Source organism: Symsagittifera roscoffensis, chromosome 9 (genome assembly GCF_963678635.1).
Source record: "Symsagittifera roscoffensis chromosome 9, txSymRosc1.1, whole genome shotgun sequence".
In the NCBI taxonomy this organism is placed as follows: Eukaryota; Metazoa; Xenacoelomorpha; order Acoela; family Convolutidae; genus Symsagittifera; species Symsagittifera roscoffensis.
Window position 1 is genome coordinate 27,648,782 of NC_087070.1, and position 22,858 is coordinate 27,671,639.

General features: G+C 34.8%; 1 long non-coding RNA gene across 1 annotated transcript; it reads left to right on the forward strand.

Moving 5' to 3' along the window:
* Positions 1-339: 339 nt before the first annotated feature.
* On the forward strand, positions 340-10,731 carry LOC134853854 (uncharacterized). Its single transcript, XR_010164375.1, has 2 exons — positions 340-3,315; positions 10,144-10,731. It is a non-coding gene; the product is annotated as an uncharacterized LOC134853854 (long non-coding RNA).
* Positions 10,732-22,858: the final 12,127 nt, after the last annotated feature.

The following is a 22,858-nucleotide window of genomic DNA, read 5'->3' on the forward strand; positions in this document are numbered from 1 at the left end:
CTGGCTAAAACAAAAAATTTTGAAATAATTCACATGTTAGCATAAAAATTAGTGACAAAACGAAACTGTAAGATTAAAAAAGGTGAAAACTCTCAAAAAACTTGTGACAAAATGTTTAAAATTGTTACATAATAGTTGTTGCATAGTTTCAGTAACATTTGTAAAATTTTGATTAGTTGAATTTTTAAAATTTGAAATAATGATGTGTTTGACACTTTTTATGATCTTTGATCATTTTGTACAGATGGTTTAGAATTTTTAAAACCTGAAATTGCACAAAAAAAGGCGAAAACTGTTTTTTTTTTTGAATTTACAATTTTAACGCATTCTCAAAACAATTTTATTTTAAACATAGAGACGGACTATTATAAGAGGCTGTTGGTAAGCAGTTCTTGTAGGATGTTACGGTAGTAGACTCCTTAGCTCCTTGTAGGATTAATGCCGGGTCTGTTTGTAACCCTGGTACGGCTGCCGCTGAAGCGGAGGAGCGAAAAAATGACAAAATCAAAGATCTTGTAGATGATGGATAACTTTTGAGATTCAGGGCCAGGGAGTTCAATTCCGGTTCTATTTCCGGGGGGTCAATTCCAATTCCTTGTAATTCAATTCCAATTCCTGGAGAGACTAAAATTCAATTCCAATTCCTGGCTACTTTCCGTTGCCACAATATCACCTAGGTTGCAAACTCTGCAAACTCAAGTTGGATTTCAGATACCAAGCATATTGAAATAGTACGATTGATCATGTAATTTAAGTTTGTTTTCAAGCATTTTTACGTTTATTAAGATTAAGACCGAGCCATTTTTCAAGATATCAGTTTTATTTGACAATTTTTGACGTCAATTCCATGTCAATTCCAGCCAAAAATTCAATTCCCATTCCCGAAACTGGAATTGACCCCAATTCCCAATTCCTGTCAATTCTCAATTCCAACAAAAGTCAAGTACTTGAATTCCCTGTTCAGGGCGCGGCCGGCCCCAGCGCAGAAATTTTTTTGAGCAAGCTTTGTAAGAACCTAAGCATATACACTGAGGAACACAGAGCAGGCAGCTTTTTTTTAAACGGTCTCCCTGGCAATACAGACTGCGAACGCTGCTTGCGTACTCGGAACAAAAAATGACAAAATAACTGACGAAATTTTTTAGTTGTAACACTTGTTTATTATATTTTCTCGTGTCGAGTTGCGTGTTCTAATTGAAGAAACGTAACCCGTATCGATTTTAATTGAAAAGGACTTCAACACTTGTCATCTCCTTTTATCATTATCACTTCCATATCTAGAAAATTCCAAGGATTTTGACTAAAATACGTAATGAAGGGACTCCTGACTGTAACCTCGGTTACTATGACACTTTTGACCTTCTGATTATCCTTTTAAAAAGAGGAGAAGAGAAAAAAACATCAACACTAATCATCTCCCTTTTATAATTATCATTACCAAAAAACTAAATTACAAAAGGGGCCCTTCCGTTTAGTTACGGCAAGTGCACAAGCTGGATAGGGCCATACCAGCGGTATCAAAATGCATATATATCAGCAATGAAGTCATAAATCAGCATTAAATGCATCGTCATAATGTTAATTTATCTTAGCCGTCCTTCCTCTACAATAGCGCTTATGGAGTTGTCGATAAATTGAACTTTGCGTAGCGATCTGCACCCCCTTATACAAAGTATAGAGCTCCTCAGGAGCGCGAAGCTTATTTTAGTTCTTAAATACTTGATTACCATATCTTGAAAATTCCAAAGATTTTGACTGGAATATGTGATGAAGGGACTCCTGACTGTAACCTTGGTTACTATGATACTTTTGACCTTCTGATTGCCTTAAAAAACGTAATCGATCTTAACGAAAATCTAATTAATCTATAACATTCATCTTTTGATCATTTGAGTTGCTCAAGGTCACCCATATTGTTTTAATTTTTTTTGACCTACTGATGATGTTCAAAGAACTGTTTTCGGTGGATGTCTGTCAATACAAGTTACGCTGAAATTAAACCATCCGGAAAGCATCTGATTGAGCGGAAGCTACGTAAAACCTATTTCAAGTTAGAAGAGCCTAATTTGAAATATCAACCCATTGTGTATGAAACGGAATCATGGCCCAGAATTGATCTCAATACACCCCGAGGATATTGTCCGTTTATCTGTTCCCGCGAGGAGCACCTAGAACGACAAAAGTTAAATAGAGAACCTGGCAAGGGATTGCCGGGTACTTACATACAGAAAGATAGAGAGCTTATCAAACGAATCATTACTTTTTGTGAGTGTTGCTCAGTTTCACTTAACAACCTGGCTAACCATCTTGAGTCTGAAAGTCATAAGGATTTCGTATCCAATGAGAAGTACTTTCTCCTAATTGATAGCCTTTTGAAGGAAATAAACAATACCGGACATTTTTTCCTCTGTGTTTTTTTTGACCAAGAGTTTGCATTCGAGAGAAGTCTCCTCAATCATGAAGGATCAGTTGAAAACACGGATCAAGCAGAAAACAAAGAAAACTGTTCTTCCGAGCCGATTCCTCAAGAAGGACTGGATTGTTTGAGTAAAGGTGACAAAAGCACTTGCAATATAGGGCAAACAGATTGCAGAGAAAAGGACAGTTTCAAGCAAATTGGTAATTCTGGTATTCGGGCAAAAGAAACTTATCAGATAGACTCAAAATTCTCAAAACCGAAAACGCCGGCAATTGAGAAAGTTTTGAGCTCTGCTTTTTCTCTTCAAAACTTCAATATTTCGGTTTCCCCCGGGTCTATGATTATTACACTGGGAAGAAACAACCCGAGTTCTACTGGAATTTGCAATGATATAAGGTCGAATACTTGTGATCTGAGAAAGCGAAAAAAACGACTTTTCAGTCCAATCAAGGGTGATCAGATTGTAGACAGATCGAGCATCATCCAAGATGTAAAGAGCTTACGATTAATTCGGAGCGGTTTTGCCGATTGGGGAACGAACAAAAAGACGCGCAGGATTTGTCATTCGACATCTGTCAAGAAGCATCAAACAAATATAAATAATTCAATTACGCAAAATTTCCATACTTTTCTGAAAGGTCCCGCTGACGATTATCTCGTTGTGAAGTCCGATGACACTACTCCTGAAATAAGTGAGGAATCTTTCACAGACAGCTCGGAAAACTTTCTACGTGATCGAGGTCTCGTGGGTTGTAGCGAATACGATTCTGAGTGCGCTTTTTCGCCACAAATTGGGACAAAACAGAGTAAAAGAAACAGCAACAGTGTCTTCAATTTCGACCAATATGATACTCAGAAGGAAACAGAAGAAGGGCAATTCGAAGAGGCAAGCAATGGTAATTTTTGAAGCTGAGGCTATTAGGCATTTGATTACCGTTCAAACCAAATAATAGATAAATTTGTTTCAAAGCTCAGGTTTATGTTCCACATCTCTCAGCTGAAAATTTCACCTCAAATCACATAAATAAGCTAGAGAAATTAGGCGATAGCCATTATTTCAGTCACTATATAGAAACGAACGTATAATCGTTTCTAGTTAACACGGTGTATTTGATCTTTTTCTTGCTTTAAACGTTGATTTGATTATAAATTAGTTGGTTGCACGTGTTTGGTATTTCAGTTGTTCATTTTTCCAATTTTATGTTTGCTGAGTTCAGGTTTTCAATTTCTTTCTCGGAGTTTTCCTGATTGCATATGAAAAATTGAAGTCTTCTAAGATGGTTGTCAATTGTCAAATTGGCGTATAACACTCGACCTCATTTTGCAGTTGCAAAATACTTTCTTTACTTGTACTTTTCCTTTTAGCGTCTTTTTGTCCCTTCTTCTGAAGAGGTTAGACGGTTTATGACAGCTCTCCATTCAGCTCGGTCTTCAGCTGCAGTCTCGTGTAAACCAGCGGCTGCCATATCTTGCATGAGGCACTTTCCAGGTTTTCTTGGGTCTTCCTCTTGGTCTGCGACCTGGTGCCTCTGTGTGCATTATTTGCCTTAGCGGATTATCTTGATCTTGTCTTCTGTGGATGTTGCCAAACCAGGTCAATCTTCGCTTCCTTGTCACCATTAGAATATCCTCTAGACCACATCTTCTGAGGGTTTCTGAGCTTGGCATTCGGTCTGACAGCGACACATTGCAGATCATTCTGAGCATCCGGCGGTCACACTCTGTAATAACTGTTTTTTATGTGTGAGTGCCCACGTTGCAGCTCCATACAAGATGGTTGAGCGGATGCAGGTATTGTATGCCCTTGCCCGATGCGACCAGTTGCATTGGAGTTTTCATAGTTATCTATGTCTTTTCTGAATGTCATGTTTAATAGTTCAACACTCGTTATTGCAATTTATCGGCTTCGAAAAAAATATTTGGTCTGAATTAACACGTCTTTATTTGTTGCCAAATCAATCAACTTGGGCTGTTTCACCTGACTGAATGTTTGCAAAATTTCTATTATAAAAAACGGCAGTCAGAATACGCTGTGGATGCAGTGTTCAACTGAACACAATATTTTATTCTGCTTAGTGCAAAGTTTGATAAAAAACACTGAGCTGAGATTATCTTCCCTAACGCGAGGTGCTGTCAGGCTAGATACAGTGTTGGCAAACTGGCCATCAAAAATAACTCTCCAAGTTTTTGTGGTTTCCGAAAAATGGCGTTTTCATGAATTTTTGTTTTGGGGTTGCAAATCTGGCCTCCAAATTTTACTGCTCGAATCCTTTTGGTTTCAGAAACAGCATTTTTTGATCAAATAGTTTTAATATTAAAGAAAAATACTTACGATTTATGAACTTCTGTTTCTAAAAGTGGGGTGCTGTCATAGTAGATACAGGAGATGCAAATCTTGACTCCAAATTTTTTTTGCTCGAATTTTTGTGGTTTCATCACTTGCCTCTTTTCCTGATTTTTTATTCAATTTTGTACGAATAACGTTGATTTAAAGACAACATATTTTAAAAAAAACACGAAGTTTGAGGGTTGCAAATCTGGCCTAAATTTGTTTTTGCTTGAAAACTTTGCCTTTTGCAATATGGCGTTTTTTTCTTTTTTTTTTGTAAAACTTTGATTCAAAAAATACCATCAAAACATGAATCTAGGTTCCTTATAAAGGGTTGCTTTCAGGGTAGATACTGGATAGCAAGTCTGGCCTTCCAAGTATTACTGCTCGAATACTTTTTCTTTTCGAGATAAGGCGTTACTTTTTGATCTTATCAATTTTTGGAAAATTTCCAACCCCACTTTATAGTGCTGTCAGGGTACTCCGAGGGATTGCGAAATTGGCTCTCTCTGTTGTTTTCTTTATTAGTTTCCGATAAATGACTATTTGAATTTTAATTTTTTGCCCTAATTCTCAGTAATTTAAAGATTTTCTTCAAAACAACCGCTGTATGCTTTATCTTTATGGTGAAACTCATCAATTGGCCTTACTGGTGAATCTATAAAACGTTGCAAAAACGAATTTGAAAAGTCCTATAGATGAAAAAGTCCTATAGTTGGAGTAAAACCTAACGCTCACCTTATTCAAATAGAAATCGTACATTTTGATGTTTGAGAAACATCGAGAACTAGAAACGGCAGAAAGACACAAGGGCTTGGGTATTATCTATATTAAGCATAGTTTTTTCTTCCAACAATGCCGCTGGTCACGCTTTTATAATTTAAACTCATCCCACGTCATGTTGTTCAAATCAACCACCGATATCCAGCTACTTGATCATCTCCAAAGGCAATTATTTTGACCAGTTTTTTAAAACTAATTTAGTATGAACTGGCAACAAAAGACAACTTCGGACATCTTTCATCATATTTTGATTTCCGAACATCAGGCTGTTCGAGATACTCTTCAAATATTAAACTGGACCGTTTTACATTTAATCAGGCAGAGGTGACACCATGACATTGAACGTGCAAAATAATTTATTCCGCAGTACTTGGTGCAATCGAACCCAAGTCAACTACAGGGCTTAATTAGAAAATTATCATATGCTCTTGCTGACAAATTGAGCACTTTTTTTGAGAACTTTGAATAAAACGAAAGTTGGCTCAACTTATTACACTACCCTCGATTGCGTGAATAATAAGGATTGTTTTTTTTTGTAGCCATGTCAATATAATGAGCTGAAGAATTTGTTAACTCTTTCTAATCTTAAACCGATCAATGACGACCAGTTGCATTGGAGTTTCCATAGTTATCTATGTCTTTTCTGATTGTCATGTTTAACAGTTCAACACTCGTTACTGCATTTATCGGCTTCGAAAAACTTATTTTGTCTGGATTAACACGTCTTTATTTGTTGCCCAATCAATCAACTTGGACTGTTTGACCTGACTGAATGTTTGCAAACTTTCAATATAAAAAATGGCAGTCAGAATGCTCTGTGGATGCAGTGTTCAACTGAACGCAATATTTTATTCTGCTCAGTGCAAAGTTTGATAAAAAACAATGAGCTGAGGTTATCTTCCCTAACGCGAGGTGCTGTCAGGCTAGATACAGTGTTGGCAAACTGGACATCAAACATAACTGCCCAAGTTTTTGTGGTTTCCGAAAAGTGGCGTTTTTATGAATTTTTGTTATGGGGTTGCAAATTTGGCCTCTAAATTTTACTGCTCGAATCCTTTTGTTTTCCGAAACAGCGTTTTTTATGATTTTTCAGTTTTTGATTAAATAATTTTAAATTTAAAGAAAACACTTACGAACTATGAACATCTGTTTCTAAAAGTGGGTTGCTGTCATAGTAGATACAGGAGATGCAAATCTTGACTCCAAATTTTTTTTGCTCGAATTTTTGTGGTTTCATCACTTGCCTCTTTTCCTGATTTTTTATTCAGCTTTGTACGAATAACGTTGATTTAAAGACAACATATTTTAAAAAAAACACGAAGTTTGAGGGTTGCAAATCTGGCCTAAATTTGTTTTTGCTTGAAAACTTTGCCTTTTGCAATATGGCGTTTTTTTCTTTTTTTTTTTGTAAAACTTTGATTCAAAAAATACCATCAAAACATGAATCTAGGTTCCTTATAAAGGGTTGCTTTCAGGGTAGATACTGGATAGCAAGTCTGGCCTTCCAAGTATTACTGCTCGAATACTTTTTCTTTTCGAGATAAGGCGTTACTTTTTGATCTTATCAATTTTTGGAAAATTTCCAACCCCACTTTATAGTGCTGTCAGGGTACTCCGAGGGATTGCGAAATTGGCTCTCTCTGTTGTTTTCTTTATTAGTTTCCGATAAATGACTATTTGAATTTTAATTTTTTGCCCTAATTCTCAGTAATTTAAAGATTTTCTTCAAAACAACCGCTGTATGCTTTATCTTTATGGTGAAACTCATCAATTGGCCTTACTGGTGAATCTATAAAACGTTGCAAAAACGAATTTGAAAAGTCCTATAGATGAAAAAGTCCTATAGTTGGAGTAAAACCTAACGCTCACCTTATTCAAATAGAAATCGTACATTTTGATGTTTGAGAAACATCGAGAACTAGAAACGGCAGAAAGACACAAGGGCTTGGGTATTATCTATATTAAGCATAGTTTTTTCTTCCAACAATGCCGCTGGTCACGCTTTTATAATTTAAACTCATCCCACGTCATGTTGTTCAAATCAACCACCGATATCCAGCTACTTGATCATCTCCAAAGGCAATTATTTTGACCAGTTTTTTAAAACTAATTTAGTATGAACTGGCAACAAAAGACAACTTCGGACATCTTTCATCATATTTTGATTTCCGAACATCAGGCTGTTCGAGATACTCTTCAAATATTAAACTGGACCGTTTTACATTTAATCAGGCAGAGGTGACACCATGACATTGAACGTGCAAAATAATTTATTCCGCAGTACTTGGTGCAATCGAACCCAAGTCAACTACAGGGCTTAATTAGAAAATTATCATATGCTCTTGCTGACAAATTGAGCACTTTTTTTGAGAACTTTGAATAAAACGAAAGTTGGCTCAACTTATTACACTACCCTCGATTGCGTGAATAATAAGGATTGTTTTTTTTTGTAGCCATGTCAATATAATGAGCTGAAGAATTTGTTAACTCTTTCTAATCTTCTAATCTAAACCGATCAATGACGACCAGTTGCATTGGAGTTTCCATAGTTATCTATGTCTTTTCTGATTGTCATGTTTAACAGTTCAACACTCGTTACTGCATTTATCGGCTTCGAAAAACTTATTTTGTCTGGATTAACACGTCTTTATTTGTTGCCCAATCAATCAACTTGGACTGTTTGACCTGACTGAATGTTTGCAAACTTTCAATATAAAAAATGGCAGTCAGAATGCTCTGTGGATGCAGTGTTCAACTGAACGCAATATTTTATTCTGCTCAGTGCAAAGTTTGATAAAAAACAATGAGCTGAGGTTATCTTCCCTAACGCGAGGTGCTGTCAGGCTAGATACAGTGTTGGCAAACTGGACATCAAACATAACTGCCCAAGTTTTTGTGGTTTCCGAAAAGTGGCGTTTTTATGAATTTTTGTTATGGGGTTGCAAATTTGGCCTCTAAATTTTACTGCTCGAATCCTTTTGTTTTCCGAAACAGCGTTTTTTATGATTTTTCAGTTTTTGATTAAATAATTTTAAATTTAAAGAAAACACTTACGAACTATGAACATCTGTTTCTAAAAGTGGGTTGCTGTCATAGTAGATACAGGAGATGCAAATCTTGACTCCAAATTTTTTTTGCTCGAATTTTTGTGGTTTCATCACTTGCCTCTTTTCCTGATTTTTTATTCAGCTTTGTACGAATAACGTTGGTTTGAAAAAAAAGCAAAATTTGAATGGCGGTTGTCGGGTACATTCAAAGGTTGCAAATCTGCTATCCTAATTTAACTACTGAAATCTTTGTGGTTTCCGAGATATGGCGTTTTCAATGATTTTTTATAAAGTTTTCAAATGAAACGGATTTAAAAAAAAGTAAAAAATAAAAACACGGAAATCGAAGGGTTGCAAGCCTGGCCTGAATTTTTTTCTGCTCGAAACTTTCTGATTTCCAAAATATGGCTTTTTTCTTTTTTTTTTCAAAAACCTTAGACTTGGAGGGTTGCTGTCAGGGTAGATACTGGGGTGGCAAATCTGGCCTTCCAAGTATTTCTGCTCGTTTTTTGGAAATTTTTCATCTCCGTTTTGTGCTGTCAGGGTAATCTGAGGGGTTGCAAACTTGGTTTTAATTTATCATTATTAGTTTTCGTTATAAGTTAATTTTAATTTTCTTTTTTTTTCAATAATTTAAAGAATTTCAAAAAAGTCTGATTGATATTGTAAGTTTTGGTTTTTCGAAAAGATGGCGTTTTTTGTTGTTTCATTTGTCTCAAAAACCTTAGACTTGGAGGGTTGCTGTCAGGGTAGATACTGGGCTGGCAAATCTGGCCTTCCAAGTATTTCTGCTCGTTTTTTGGAAATTTTTCATCTCCGTTTTGTGCTGTCAGGGTAATCTCAGGGGTTGCAAACTTGGTTTTAATTTATCATTATTAGTTTTCGTTATAAGTTAATTTTAATTTTCTTTTTTTTTTCAATAATTTAAAGAATTTCAAAAAAGTCTGATTGATATTGTAAGTTTTGGTTTTTCGAAAAGATGGCGTTTTTTGTTGTTTTTTCATTTTTTTCAAAAACCTTAGATTTGGAGGGTTGCTGTCAGGGTAGATAGTGGGTTGGCAAATCTGGCCTTCCAATTATTTCTGCTCGTTTTTCGGAAATTCTTATCTCCGTTTTGTGCTGTCAGGGTAATCTCAGGGGTTGCAAACATGGTTTTAATGTATCATTTTTAGTTTTCGTTGTAAGTTACTTTCAATTTTCTTTTCAATAATTTAAAGAATTTCAAAATAGTCTGATTGATATTGTAAGTTTTGTTTTTTCGAAAAGATGAAAAAAGCCGCTGTATGCTGTCGAAATTTGAAGGTCCTTTCCTGCGTTAAAATCTAATTTATCTGAAGAAACTCAGTGGTTGACCTTTTTGCAGAAAAATAATCTATAAGTTGATGTTTAATAAGAAATGGAATGATTCTTCAAGTTTATGTGAGTGTAATCTGTTGGCAGTCAGTCGTAAATGGCGGCCTAGTTTTTTTGTGCTTTTAAACGACTTAAACCTGGCTCTATTGCATTATTTTAGATGAACTTAGAAGAAAACAAGAGTAACCGCAGGAGAATAGTGTTTGTTTTAGATCATCTTTCGAAAAGATGTGTGGAGTTTGGGGCTGAGGGGTTGTTGGACTTAAGAAGCCGTCAGCCGTCAGCCATCTCGTCTCGCGGGCAGGGAAAAGAAGAGTTGAAAAAAGGTCAAGGTTCCCCTCGTGATTCTAGTTATACGCAACCGAAACAAGAGAAGAAGAAAACCGGATCTGCAAATATCAATGCGAGGAGATGCAAAAATAAAATTTATATTGCGTTCAGGAAGTTGAATGAAAAAAAGTTCGACGTTGAAAACTTGGACTCGTTTGCTTTTCAAAAACTTGGTTTGAACTAATCTTTATTTTTTTGGCGGTTGAAAGAATGAATTTTTTTTGATGATCTATCCAGCTCAAAAGTAGACGCTATGAGCGGTTACATAGTTACTTAATGTCAAATTCATTTGATTTTTCAGGTTTTATTCGCAATCGAAACTTCGATTTTTGTCTAAACTGCATGATTTGGAAAGTTAAATTGCGTCATGTTTTAGGGGGCAAAAGTTATTGAGAAAACATTCAATCCAACAATGAAGGTGCAAGAGTCTAGCAATAACCATTCACGAAAATAAACGGCAAACTAGCAAACGGCAAACTAGCAATAAACGTAGTTCAGACTCTTATTTGGTCGTGATATATTTTTTTATTTTTTCAGGAAAAGTCTTGAAATTGTTTCGGCTCAAATTTACTCTGTTTGAATTTGATTTCTTTTTAAGTTCAGTTCATTTCTTTTGTTTACACAAGCAAAGCTGGTGTTATAGTATAAACTCGTTTTTTCCAACCGAAGTTAAAATTGTCGCGTTGAAAATATTGTTGCGACCAAATGTGCTCATTTTGATCAATAACCAGCTATTAAGTGCAGCCAATGCGAAGGATATTAACACAGACTATTATATTACAAATAGCCTTTTAGCTTCAAGGTATTATGGATCTATAGCGTAGAGATAGTGAAAGAGAACCGCAACAAAGGGGTTTCGAACCTGGGCAGGGTCGGATGTTTTTAATGAACTTAAGGCATGTTAGTTAGTAAATTTTTTTTTCAAATTGACTGGTACTGCTTATGCGTCATAATTGGCTTGCGTCACTTAGTAATTATGTAGACTAATAATTGGCTTGCGTCACTTAAGAAAATTCGTTGACTTGAAGTTTTACTTAATTCATTCAGTTTTTCCCAGTAGCGTTATCGGTCATATTTTTGCTTGTGTATGCGAAGTGCAACTTCGCCTCTGTGAAATGTAGGGCAGCAGCGATAGTGTTAAGGTCACGAAAAACGTGATCAACTTCTAGCTTCAGGTTTCTTATCAGGTTTCGCAGCGAAATAAAAACTTAACATATTGATCCAGTTTTCTCAAATTGGTTCAATTTTTATTAAAAAAGTGTTAACACTCGATATTGCAATTTCTATGCTTCGAAAACCTTGCATTGTGTAAATGAACGCGTATTCTTTTATGGCCAAATCAATCATCTGGGGGCTGTTTGACTCAACTGATTGTCTGCATATCTTATATTGAACGGAAATGAGAATGCGCTGTGGATGCAGTTTTCAACTGTACGAAATGTAATTTGGTCGAGCGAACAAGGTTCTTTAACTTTAAGGTTTAACAGAAGTATGTTCGGTATGTTCAAGTATGTTCGGAATCTTACAATTATCTAAAATCTGGAATGATCAAGGATTTTTTTGAAAAGTCAACTCCTAAGACAAGATGGCCTGGATTCTTCAACTTCGAGGCAAGACAGTGCCTGTTTAGTTTTTCACTAAAACAATGGAATTTTCCATATTTAATCCGTTGAGAACACAGCAAACAAAAAAGTGTTTTTTTTTTCGAGCGTATTCCGCAAGAAGGGCTGGTTGGCTTCACGAAAGTTCACAGAAGCACTTGTTTTATAGAGCAAAGAAATTGCAGAGAACAGGATAGTTTCAAGCACTTTAATGATTCTTGTATTCGGGCTAAGGAAAATTTTTTGCGAACTTGTTTGCAAAAGACCCAGGTCAAATAAGTTAGCTCGCTCTGGAAAAGACCAGTAATTTATTAAGTGTTCATCTGATTAAGAGATCATCTGTTTTTATCATCAAAATTTCCTCTCGATTACTACCAGGTCATGATTATTTCACTGGAAAGGGCACCCGAGTTTTACTGGCAATCTGAAGGGGCGAAAAATACATTTTTTATTCCAACCAAAGTTTGTTGAAAGTTCGATCATCATTCTAGATGTAAGGAGCTTACGAATCTAGCAAAGCGAAATCGGCGATTTGCATCAAGCAAAAAGACGCTGAGAATTGAGGACTTGTCACTCGAATTCTGTCAAGAAGCATCAAACAGGTAAATAATTCAAACAGACAAAGTTTCAAGTTTTCTGAAAGGTCGCATATTGGAACGCTCGTTGACTGACACCTATGAATTTAATGAGAAATCTTTCACTGCGGATCTGCAAAACATAATCCACGCTGGTACTAGTCGAAGTCTCATGGCTTTTAGCCATTGCATCTGAGTGTGCTTTTTTGCCACAGTTTGGTACTGGGCCAATTTAAAAAAGTAAGAACTTAAATAAATGTAACAGTCGCCTACTTAAGTCACATATGAAGTTAAAGAAAAATAGGCCCTATAACCATTGGCTCAAGAGTCAGGGACACTATCTCTTGTGTTTTTCTACCTCGAACGGTCGGAGCCAATTCGGTTCACTTGCGACATGAGACTAAAACCCTCGTTACAGCTTAAAGGCCACTACCAAAATACCCCCACTCTAGAAATTAAGAAAATCCCCATACTTAGGTCTCAAAATACGCGAACGCCGTTAAAAACAGGGTCGGAACAGTACGTATAGTTACTTTTTACTAGACAGTGGAACTTTGATCCATTTCAGATGGATCAACCTAAACCTAAAACTCTCCTTACCTCAACATAACAATTACAAAACACACTCAAGAAAACTAAATTGGGTACTCACATACCAGCACACTTGAGAATTGGAGTAACTAAATTAATCAGCAACTCTAGCCTTAAAGGAAACAAAGTTTGTAATTAATGAACTCCAGCAAAGGAAATGAGTTTTGACTTGAGAAATAAGTTTTGGGGCTGGACCATTGGGAGACTCCGGTTGTCCACCTTTCCACCAAAGGTTCACTCTGGTCCACTTCAAATTAATATCTTCTCTTCTCGTAATCGTTCTACCTCCTATTTCAGGATAAAACAGCTCTACTCTAGTGTGATTTTTATGTCTGGAAACTGCGAATAGCAATTTCCCGCTGCTTTTTTGATCACTTTCCCGCGATTGTAGTTCGATTGTTCTGATCTTGTATTTCTGAGATTTTCAGTTGCGCGAGAAAGTTGAGCATGACAGGCTCAATTCGAATTTTTGAAAAATTCCATTTCACCCCAAAATTACGTTGTTCGTATTGCTCAAGGTCAAACTTCCAAATATGACCGACTGGCACAAAAAAGTGTACGATATCAAGCAATTCGATCACCGCTCTTAACAATAAATATATAATTTTGTGCCATAATCACGACCAGTAACCTTGGAAATTTCTTAGCATCTATTGTCTTCTCTTACTTTATAGAAAATCATATGGGCGCCATGCTCAACAAGTCTTTTCATTTAGCTATAGACGCCGTGTTTAAGAGTTTATTACTCGTTATTGCAATGTATCGGCTTTAAAACAATGTCTGAATGAATCGTACTTTTTTCCAGCTAACTAACTCATATTGGACTATTTACATTAATTGAACATGTGCATATCTTCTTAAATTTTAATGAAAGTCACAATGCGCTGCGGACGCAAATTTTAACTGAACGCAGTTATTCAGTTTGGTCGACCACAATTGTAAAAAGAGTTTTTTAGGCGCAAGGCTTAAAAGAAGGCCAAGAATATTCTAAAACTTCTTGAATGTTCTAAAAAATTTTTTTGAAAAAGTCAACTATTTTGACAAGATGAACTCGATATATTTGAAAGGCTAGACAGCGCATGTCCACTTATTGTCAAAATTTTTGCGTACGGAGATTCATATCAGTCTGAAACAATTATGAAAACTTCAATGTTTATTCAGTTGAGAACAGCGCATGCAGAAAACAATTGAAAGTTTTTTTTTCGAGCCGGTTCCGCAAGAAAGGCTAGATATGAAAAAATTACAGAAGCACTTATTTTACAGAGCAAGTAGGTTGCAGACAAAAGGATAGTCTCAAGAAAATTGATAATTTTGTTATTCAAGCAAAACAAGTTCATAGCTAACGTTTAAGTTTCCAAAACGAAAACACCAGCAATTGAAAAATACTGCTCCGTTCTGTGTTTTTTTTCTCTTCAGTGTTCAAGTTATTTGATTGTACCCAGGTCCATGATTGTTTCACTGGGAAGAATCAGCTCGAATTTTTTTGGCGTTTGCAATGATCTAAAGTAAAATGTTTGCGATCTGAATCAGTGAAAGAAATTACTAAGTATTCGAATCGAGTGTGATCAGATTGACAGCTCGAGCAGCATAATAGATTTAAAAAGCATACGTCCCTTTAGATCGTATGCTTTTTGAAACAAAGCATGCTTTTTGTCAAAGCATACGTATACATTGACAATTTTGAAACAAAAAAAAACAAGCTTAAGAGTTTCTTTTCGAGTTTTGTCAAAAATTAACAATTCGAGATTTCAAAAGAAATCAAGTACGCAAATTTTCATAGTTTTCTGAAAGGTCGCGCAGACCTAATTTTTTAAATCTGGTGACAACTCTCATGAAGTATGTGTGTAATTTTTAAGCCGTCTTAGAAATCGTTACAAATCTTGATCTTTATTTGGTTTAGTGGGGAAAAGAAGCAGCGCAACTCGAAAAGGCAAAAACTGGTTGTTTTGAAGTTAAAGCTATTAAGTGTTTGTTTGTTGTTCAAATCAATAACTAGATCATTTTGTTTCAAAGTCCAGATTTTCTAAATTTCTCAGCTGAAAAGTTTTCATCTCAAAACACAAAAAAATTGTGAGAATAAGTGATAGCCATTCACTCAGGTAAACGTTGACTCTCCCTCACGATTTTCCAAGTTAAAGCTATTAAGTGTTTGTTTGCTGTTCAAATCAAAAACTAGATCATTTTGTTTGACCAAAATTTCCGTGGGTTACACACGTAGCTCGGTAGATGTAAAACTTTTAGCTTACGGCGTTAACGAAAAAATACCCTTCCACTGTATTGTAGTTGATGATTCTATACCAAAAAAATTCTGTCTCACGAAACTCTACAGGAAAGGATTTGAAAGAAGATTGGCTGCTTGTAAATGATTTTTTGTTAGATTGTTCGTGAAATTGATCATTTCTGAGTAAGGTTGAGTTAACATATTAATCAACGTATCCCACTGTCATAACTAGATAAAACCATTCGGATTTTTTTTGAAGGCCCACTGGACTCAGTTTGAAGCCAGTTGTTTTACATATATTTTTCCTCTTGTGAAAAACTCATTTCTAACCAATGACAACCCATAACTAAATTCTACTCTTTATTTGTAAACCTCAAACCGTTACTTTTTCTCTCCTCTAACTTCGTGATAAAAACGAGTATATCACTAGATGGATTGAGACTATGAAATATAAGATATAAAGGTAGGAATAGGATTGTTATAAGACTAAGAAGTTGTTCGAACCTATCCGGCCTAAAGTAGATAACGTGACAAACAGACGGTGTAGCCTATCCAAAATTCCCCTATGAGAAGGCCATCCTGGACTTTAAAGCATTTGGTGCGACCAATGAGTCTCGATCAGACCTACAACTAACTACAACTAACTTAGTCTTAGCAATCATTGAGCGAACCAAAAGAAAAAAAACAACCTTAGCTTAACAAAAACCGAATCTGCATCGCAAAGCGAAAAAATAAAAGAAAGGGACGATAATTTTCAGTAGACTGCTTGTGCAGTAAAATCCAAAAATACTCATTCCAACTGCTTCAAATTGGGCCGTGATTTGGAAAAATAAATCATAACCTTATAAATTAACCGCAAAAAGAACAAAAGTACAAATAGTAAGATTGAATTGTCCTTGGACATCAGCGTTTGTTGACTTTTTTAGGCTTTTTCCTCTATCGAAAACATTCAATAAAGGTTATTGAATAGACTTTTTTTATTTATTTCTACTTAATTCAACTTTCTATTTCAAAACGTACCTAACTTAATTTGTAAAAGTCATAATTTGTAAAAATCATCGAGGCTTCTCCATAAATCTATGAACTTTGAACCTTTCAAAACCAACCCATACTTCTAATAAAGTGAATAATGACCCATGGTGTCGATCCATTTTCAACATTTTAAAATAGCCAAGACTAACGGATGCTTTTTATTTTCAAACCTCACCAAAAAAATTAGACTAAACACTGAACAACGTCGCCTACTCTTCCTTCATCTGATCCCCACCTCTTTTTTGACCCAGGCTCAAAACAAACTTTCAAAATAGTAAGTTCTAAAACAATATCTATTGATTTGTGTTCTAATTATACCTGAACCTTGAGGATTGATTTAATATTCTTCAACTATCGATCTCATATCAATCTCTTCTAAAGTAAGATAAAAAAACTAAAATACAGAGAACGTCACTTGTTTGTGAGCAGTACAAATTTTTCAAAAGAATCGATCTAATTTCTCACCAACTCGTCTTGCCTTGACAAACATACGAGGATTTTGGATAAAACTTACGAAACAAATAAGGATTAGCAGTTTAAGAAATAGGAGCGATTACAAACTGAAATTCGCATTGATCGTTTATCTTAACAAATTTGTAAATATCAAATATAGCAACAAAAAACAAACAAAAATCTTCACACTATAACATTCAAAATTCTAGATACCATCTCGTAATAATAGCAAAAACAAAGAACATGTTATATGAAGTCGAAAAACGTTCACAACAAAAAGATTCATTTACAAACAAAAAAAAAGTTTTAAAAAACCGTTTTTAAAGAAAACGCAACACAACGCAAATTCAAAATCACATACTACATCAATACGTAAATTGCAACAACTCAGACATCCAAAAACAACTCATCAGACAAAAGATTCAGACGAATGATACTTTTCTGACTCCGAAGCAACAACAACATCATCTTTAAAAAGTTAAATAGGAAGTGTAGGCTATCAAGCATTGATCAGCGCTCACACCAGTAAATATATAATTTTGTGCCATAATCACGACCAGTGACCTTGGAAATTTGTAAGCATCTATTGTACTCTCTTAGTTTATAGAAATTCATATGGGCGCGATGCTCAACAAGTTTTTTCAATATGCTATGGGTGCCGTGATTAAAAGGTTATTACTCGTTATTGCAATTTAAAACAATGACTGAATGAAGTACTTTCTTCCAGCTAACTCACTCATATTGAGCTATTTACCTTAATTGAACATGTGCAGATCTTCTTAAACTTTGAATGAAAGTCACAATGCGCTGCGGACGCAAATTTTAACTGAACGCAGTGATTTAATTTGGTCGACCACAATTGTAAAAAGAGTTTTTTAGGCTCAAGGCTTAAAAGAAGGCCAAGAATTTTCTAAATTTTCCATTTATGTATACTCTTGATTGTTCTAGAAATTTTATTGAAAAAGTCAACTATTTTGACAAGATGAAATTGATTCTTTTTTAAGGCTAGACAGCGCCTGTCCACTTATTGACATTGCGTGCGCAGATTCTTTTCAGTCTGAAACAATCCTGAAACCTTTAATGTTTATTAAGTTGAGAACACAGAGCATGCAGAAAACAATTTAAAGTTTTTTTTCCGAGCCGGTTCCGCAAGAAGGGCTAGATAGCTTGTGAAAAAATTACAGAAGCATTTATTTTACAGAGCAAGTAGGTTGCAAACGAAAAGATAACCTCAAGAAAATTGATAATTTTGGTATTCAAGCAAAATAAGTTCAAAGCTAACGTTAAAGTTTCCAAAACGAAAACGCCAGCAATTGGAAAAATACTGAGACTTTCTGTTTTTTTTTCTCTTTAGTATTTGAATTCAGTTTCAAAACACAAAACAATTGGGAAAATAAGTGATAGCCATTGACTGAGGTAAATGTTGACTCTCTCACGCGCTTTTATGCGGGTTTCCAAGTTTTCCGTGGGTTAAACGTAGCTCGATAGATATTAAACTCTTAGCTTACGGCGTTAACGAAAACATACCCTTCCACTGTATTGTTTGTCATGATTCAATACCAAATTAATTCTGTCTCAAGAAACTCTTAACAGGGAAAGGATTTGAAAGAGGATTTGTTGCTTGTAAATGATTTTTTGCTAGATTAATCGTAAAAATCAACGTATCTCACTGCCATAACTAGATAAAACAGTTCAGATTGTTTTTGTAGGCCCACGAACCAGTTTGAATTCAGTTGTTTTACATAAGTTTTACACACATGCACGTGAGAAAATGTTGAGCCCTTCTTGTTTCTTTTCAATAATCTAACAATCTGATTTTACCCAACTTCATGATTGTTTCACTGGGAAGAATCAACCCAAGCTAATTGGAAATTGCATTGTTAAAGTCTAATTTTTGCAATCTGAAACAGCGAATGAAACCTATTATTTCAACCAAGGGTGATCTGGTTGACAGTTTGAGCAGTACAATAGATGTAAAGAGCTTACGACGCTTTCAGCGCGATGCTGACAATTTGGGAACAAACAGAAAGAAACTAAGGATTTGTCTACTGAGTTTTGTCAAGAATTATCAAACCGAGATTTGGAAAGAAATCAAGTGCTCTATTTTTCAATGTTTTCTGAAAAGTCGGACTGGCCAATACTATTAGTTCCTATAGCAACACTCCTGAAGTATATATGGAATAGATATAAAACTTTTAGCTTAAGGCTCTAACAAAAACATAATCCTTAACTGTCTTGCAGTTAATGATTTAATACCAAAATATTTATGTTTCAAGAAAAAACCAGAGAGCGAAAGGGTTCAAAAGAGGGTTAGTTGCTTCTAAAGGATTTTTGGTAGAAGGTTTGTGAAGTTGATCATTTTTAAATGAGGTTGATAAAACATAATATTCAACTAATCTCACTGTCATAGCCTGATAAAACCATTCGAATTGTTTTTATAGGCCCACTGGAATCAGTTTGAAACCAGTTGTTTTGCATACATTTTATTCCTCTTGTAAAAAAAACTCATTACTAACCAATAACGATCCCTAACTGAATTTTACTCATGATTTGTAAACCTCAAACTCTAGCGGTTCAGAGAACTAATAATTAAGATTGAAATCAATTACTTTTTCTCTCCTCTAACTTCGTGATAAAACCAGTATATCACTAGATGAAATGAGACTATAAAATATAAGATATAAAGGCAAGAATTGGATTGTTATAAACTAAGGAGTTGTTCGAACCTATCCGTCCTAAAATAGATAACGTGACAAACAGACGGTGCAGCCTATCCGAAACTCCTCTATGAGAAGGCCATCCCGGACCTTGAAGCATCTGGTGCAACCAATGAGTCTCGATCAGACCTACAACTAACTTAGTTTTAACAATCATTGAGCAAACCAAAAGAAAAATACAATCTTAGCTTGACAAAAACCGAATCTACAATGCAAAGCGAAAAAATCAAAGGAACGGCGATAATTGTCAGCAGATTGTTTCTGCAGTAAAATTCAATAATACTAATTCCAACTGCTTCAAATTGGGCCATAATTTAAAAAAATAAATTATAACCTTACAAACTAAACGCAAAAAAGAACAAAAATACAAATAGTGTAAGGTTGAATTGTCCTTGGACATCAGCGTTCGTTGTTTTTTTTTTCACAAGCTTTATCCTCTAGTTTTTTTTCTACTTCATTCAACTTTCTGTTTCAAAAGGTACTTAACTTATTTTCTAAAATTCATCAAGGCTTCTCCTTGGATCTTTAACTTTTGAAAAAATTTCTTTTAAATACTAAACCATCGGGCTTCCTTTGGATCTATGAACTTTGAACTTGTCAAAGTCAATCCATACTTTTAAAATAGTTAATAATGACCCATGGGGTCGATTCATTTTCCAACACTTTAAACTATACAAACTAACGGATGGTTTTTTTCAAGCCTCATCAAAAAATTTAGACTAAACAGTGAACAACGTCGCCTACTCTTCCTTCATCTGATCCCCACCTCTTTTTTGACCCAGGCTCAAGACAAATTTTCAAAATAGTAAGTTCTCAAAAAATATCTATCTATTTGTGTTCTAATTATACCTGAACCTTGTGGGTTGATTTAATATTCTTCACCTATCGATCTCATATCGACCTCTTCTAAATTAAGATAAAAAAACTAAAATGCAGAGAACGTCACTTGTTTGTGAGCAGTACAAATCTTTCAAAAGAATCGATCTACTTCCTCACCAATTCAACTCGCTTGACAAACATAAGACCCTCAGATTTAGGATAACAAAACAATTAAGGAGTAGTAGTTTAAGAAATAAGAGCATTTAAAAACTGGATTTTGCATTACTTTTTCATCCTAACAATTTTGTTATTATCGAATATAGCAACAAAAAAACAAACAAAAATCTTCACATCATAAATTTCAAAATTCTAGATACGATCTCGTAAAAACACCACATAAACTCTCGATACGATCTCGTAATAATAGCGCAAACAAAGAACATGTTATATGAAATCGAAAATCCTTCACAACAAAAAGATATTTTTTCAAACAAAAAAAGTTTCAAAATACCGTTTTTCAAGAACACGCAACGCAACGCAACGCAATTTCAGTATCACATACTACAACAACAGGTAAATTGAAACAATTCACTAATCCATAAACAACACCTCAGACAAAAGATTCAGACGAATGAAATTTATCTGACTCGGAAGCAACATCAACATCATCTTTAAAAAGTAAAAGAAAAAACCTACAAGGACAAACCAGTCGGAACTTATGATTGCATTCAACCCATAAGACTTTTTGAACATGATATCTTGTACATGATTCAAGAACACAAGAAAAGTTTTGAGGATGACCCTATCCCGCCATTTGTCATACCCCCAGATACTGATCCATTACGAGGTTAAGTACATTTTTGTCGCAATCTCATAACAAATTTATTTCACAAAGGCTGTAGTGCATGCAAAAATTAATGTCCATAAGTAAAAATCAAAAGACAAATACTTGACCACTATTTATTCAACTTATGCAACATAACCTCCCAATATGGACTACTCATTCTTGAATTTTCACCACCGAAATCATAAAACGAAAATCCATCACAAGAATCCGTACAAACATATGATACAGAAACAAATTTTTCAAAAGTTTTCATTCAGTATAAAAAAAATTCAAAATCAAAATTCACAACGAGCAAACTCAATATTCACAAATGATGTAATTGCACTTATTTATACTTAATTCCCCAACCTAGCTAGGTTCGATTGAAACTTTTTAAAGATCAACACGACGTGCAAATCTAAGAAAATAAATTCATACCTGTTTTCAAAATTTCGAAAAACAATCCGAGAAATTTTTAACGGCACTGATATTTCCGCTATAGTGATACAAGATGTTCAAGGAGTTTCAAGTTGCTTTGTAGTTGACTATTTTCAACACAATATAGATCTTATAGAACAATCTAGCAAAAAATTGTGTTCAAACGACGATGATGTAACCATTTTAGCAGATCAATCAGATTGTGTTTGGGACCCTAAATGGTTTTACGATATTAAATACTCCTGAGCTGTTTCTAGTGTTGTTAGCTTTCGTTTTTCTTTGGTGCAAGACATAGAGAAGGAGTTAAAATTTCCAAGTGATTACTCACTGTCGCTACAAGGGTGCGCGTTGGAGTTAAACAACCTGGTTCATCAAGCCATGGTGATACTGTAGGAGAAGGATCAGCTTTCGGGGTAACTAATAATGGTGACTCAATCTGCTCCAATCCCCAAAAATGGCCAAAAACTCAATTTCTTCAAATTATTGTAACTGGTTTTCACACATAGGAGTAACTTCACAATCGTATTTGTACAAATTTTTTTAAACTAATTTTGATAAAGTTGAAATGTCAATCTGAAGAGCAAGGGGCTCCTCAGGATCCGTATACTTTCCAGAAGAAGTTGTAAGGTAACTCAAATTCTTCATATTGAGTTTTTCGTCTTCCTTTCACATCTTCAAGAAAGTTTACGGATTAAATGCAAAAAAAAAATTGCATATCATTTGTACAAGTCCACTCATCGGAATTAATTTTTTTTCTCCGTTCATTATTGCAACAAAATCATCATAAACGGTTTCATATAAAATGATTATTTCGTGATTAGAATATCCGGCAAAAATATAGCAAGGCTTTTTTGAAAAAAAGTTAGAAGAAAATAACGAACGTAACATGAAAAGAAACGAAATTGAAACGAATTGTCAAAAATTCTTCATGAGATTAAAATAGGAATTGGTCTTCTAAAATTAGAAATATTAGGACGTCCTTTGTAATTTCTCATTAGTTTACTAAGGGAGGGCTTGTAAAACATTTATGTTGCTTTGCATGGTTTTCTATGTATATCTATTTTGCATTCAAACAAATAGCTTGTATTAAATACTACCTTTGAACATTGTGACCTATGACGCCCATTAAATGTTTTATCAGTTGCGCATGCTTAAAACACTAATCCAAATCAACCAAACTGCAATTGAAAACATTTGCGATTTAAAGTACATGTGTGCTTATGTTGAAATAGATACAGCGCAAACCTATACAATCAATTGAAACCATTTCTTTTTATTCAGTTTTAAAATCGAGTTTTTTTGAAAATTTACTCAGTAAAATGTT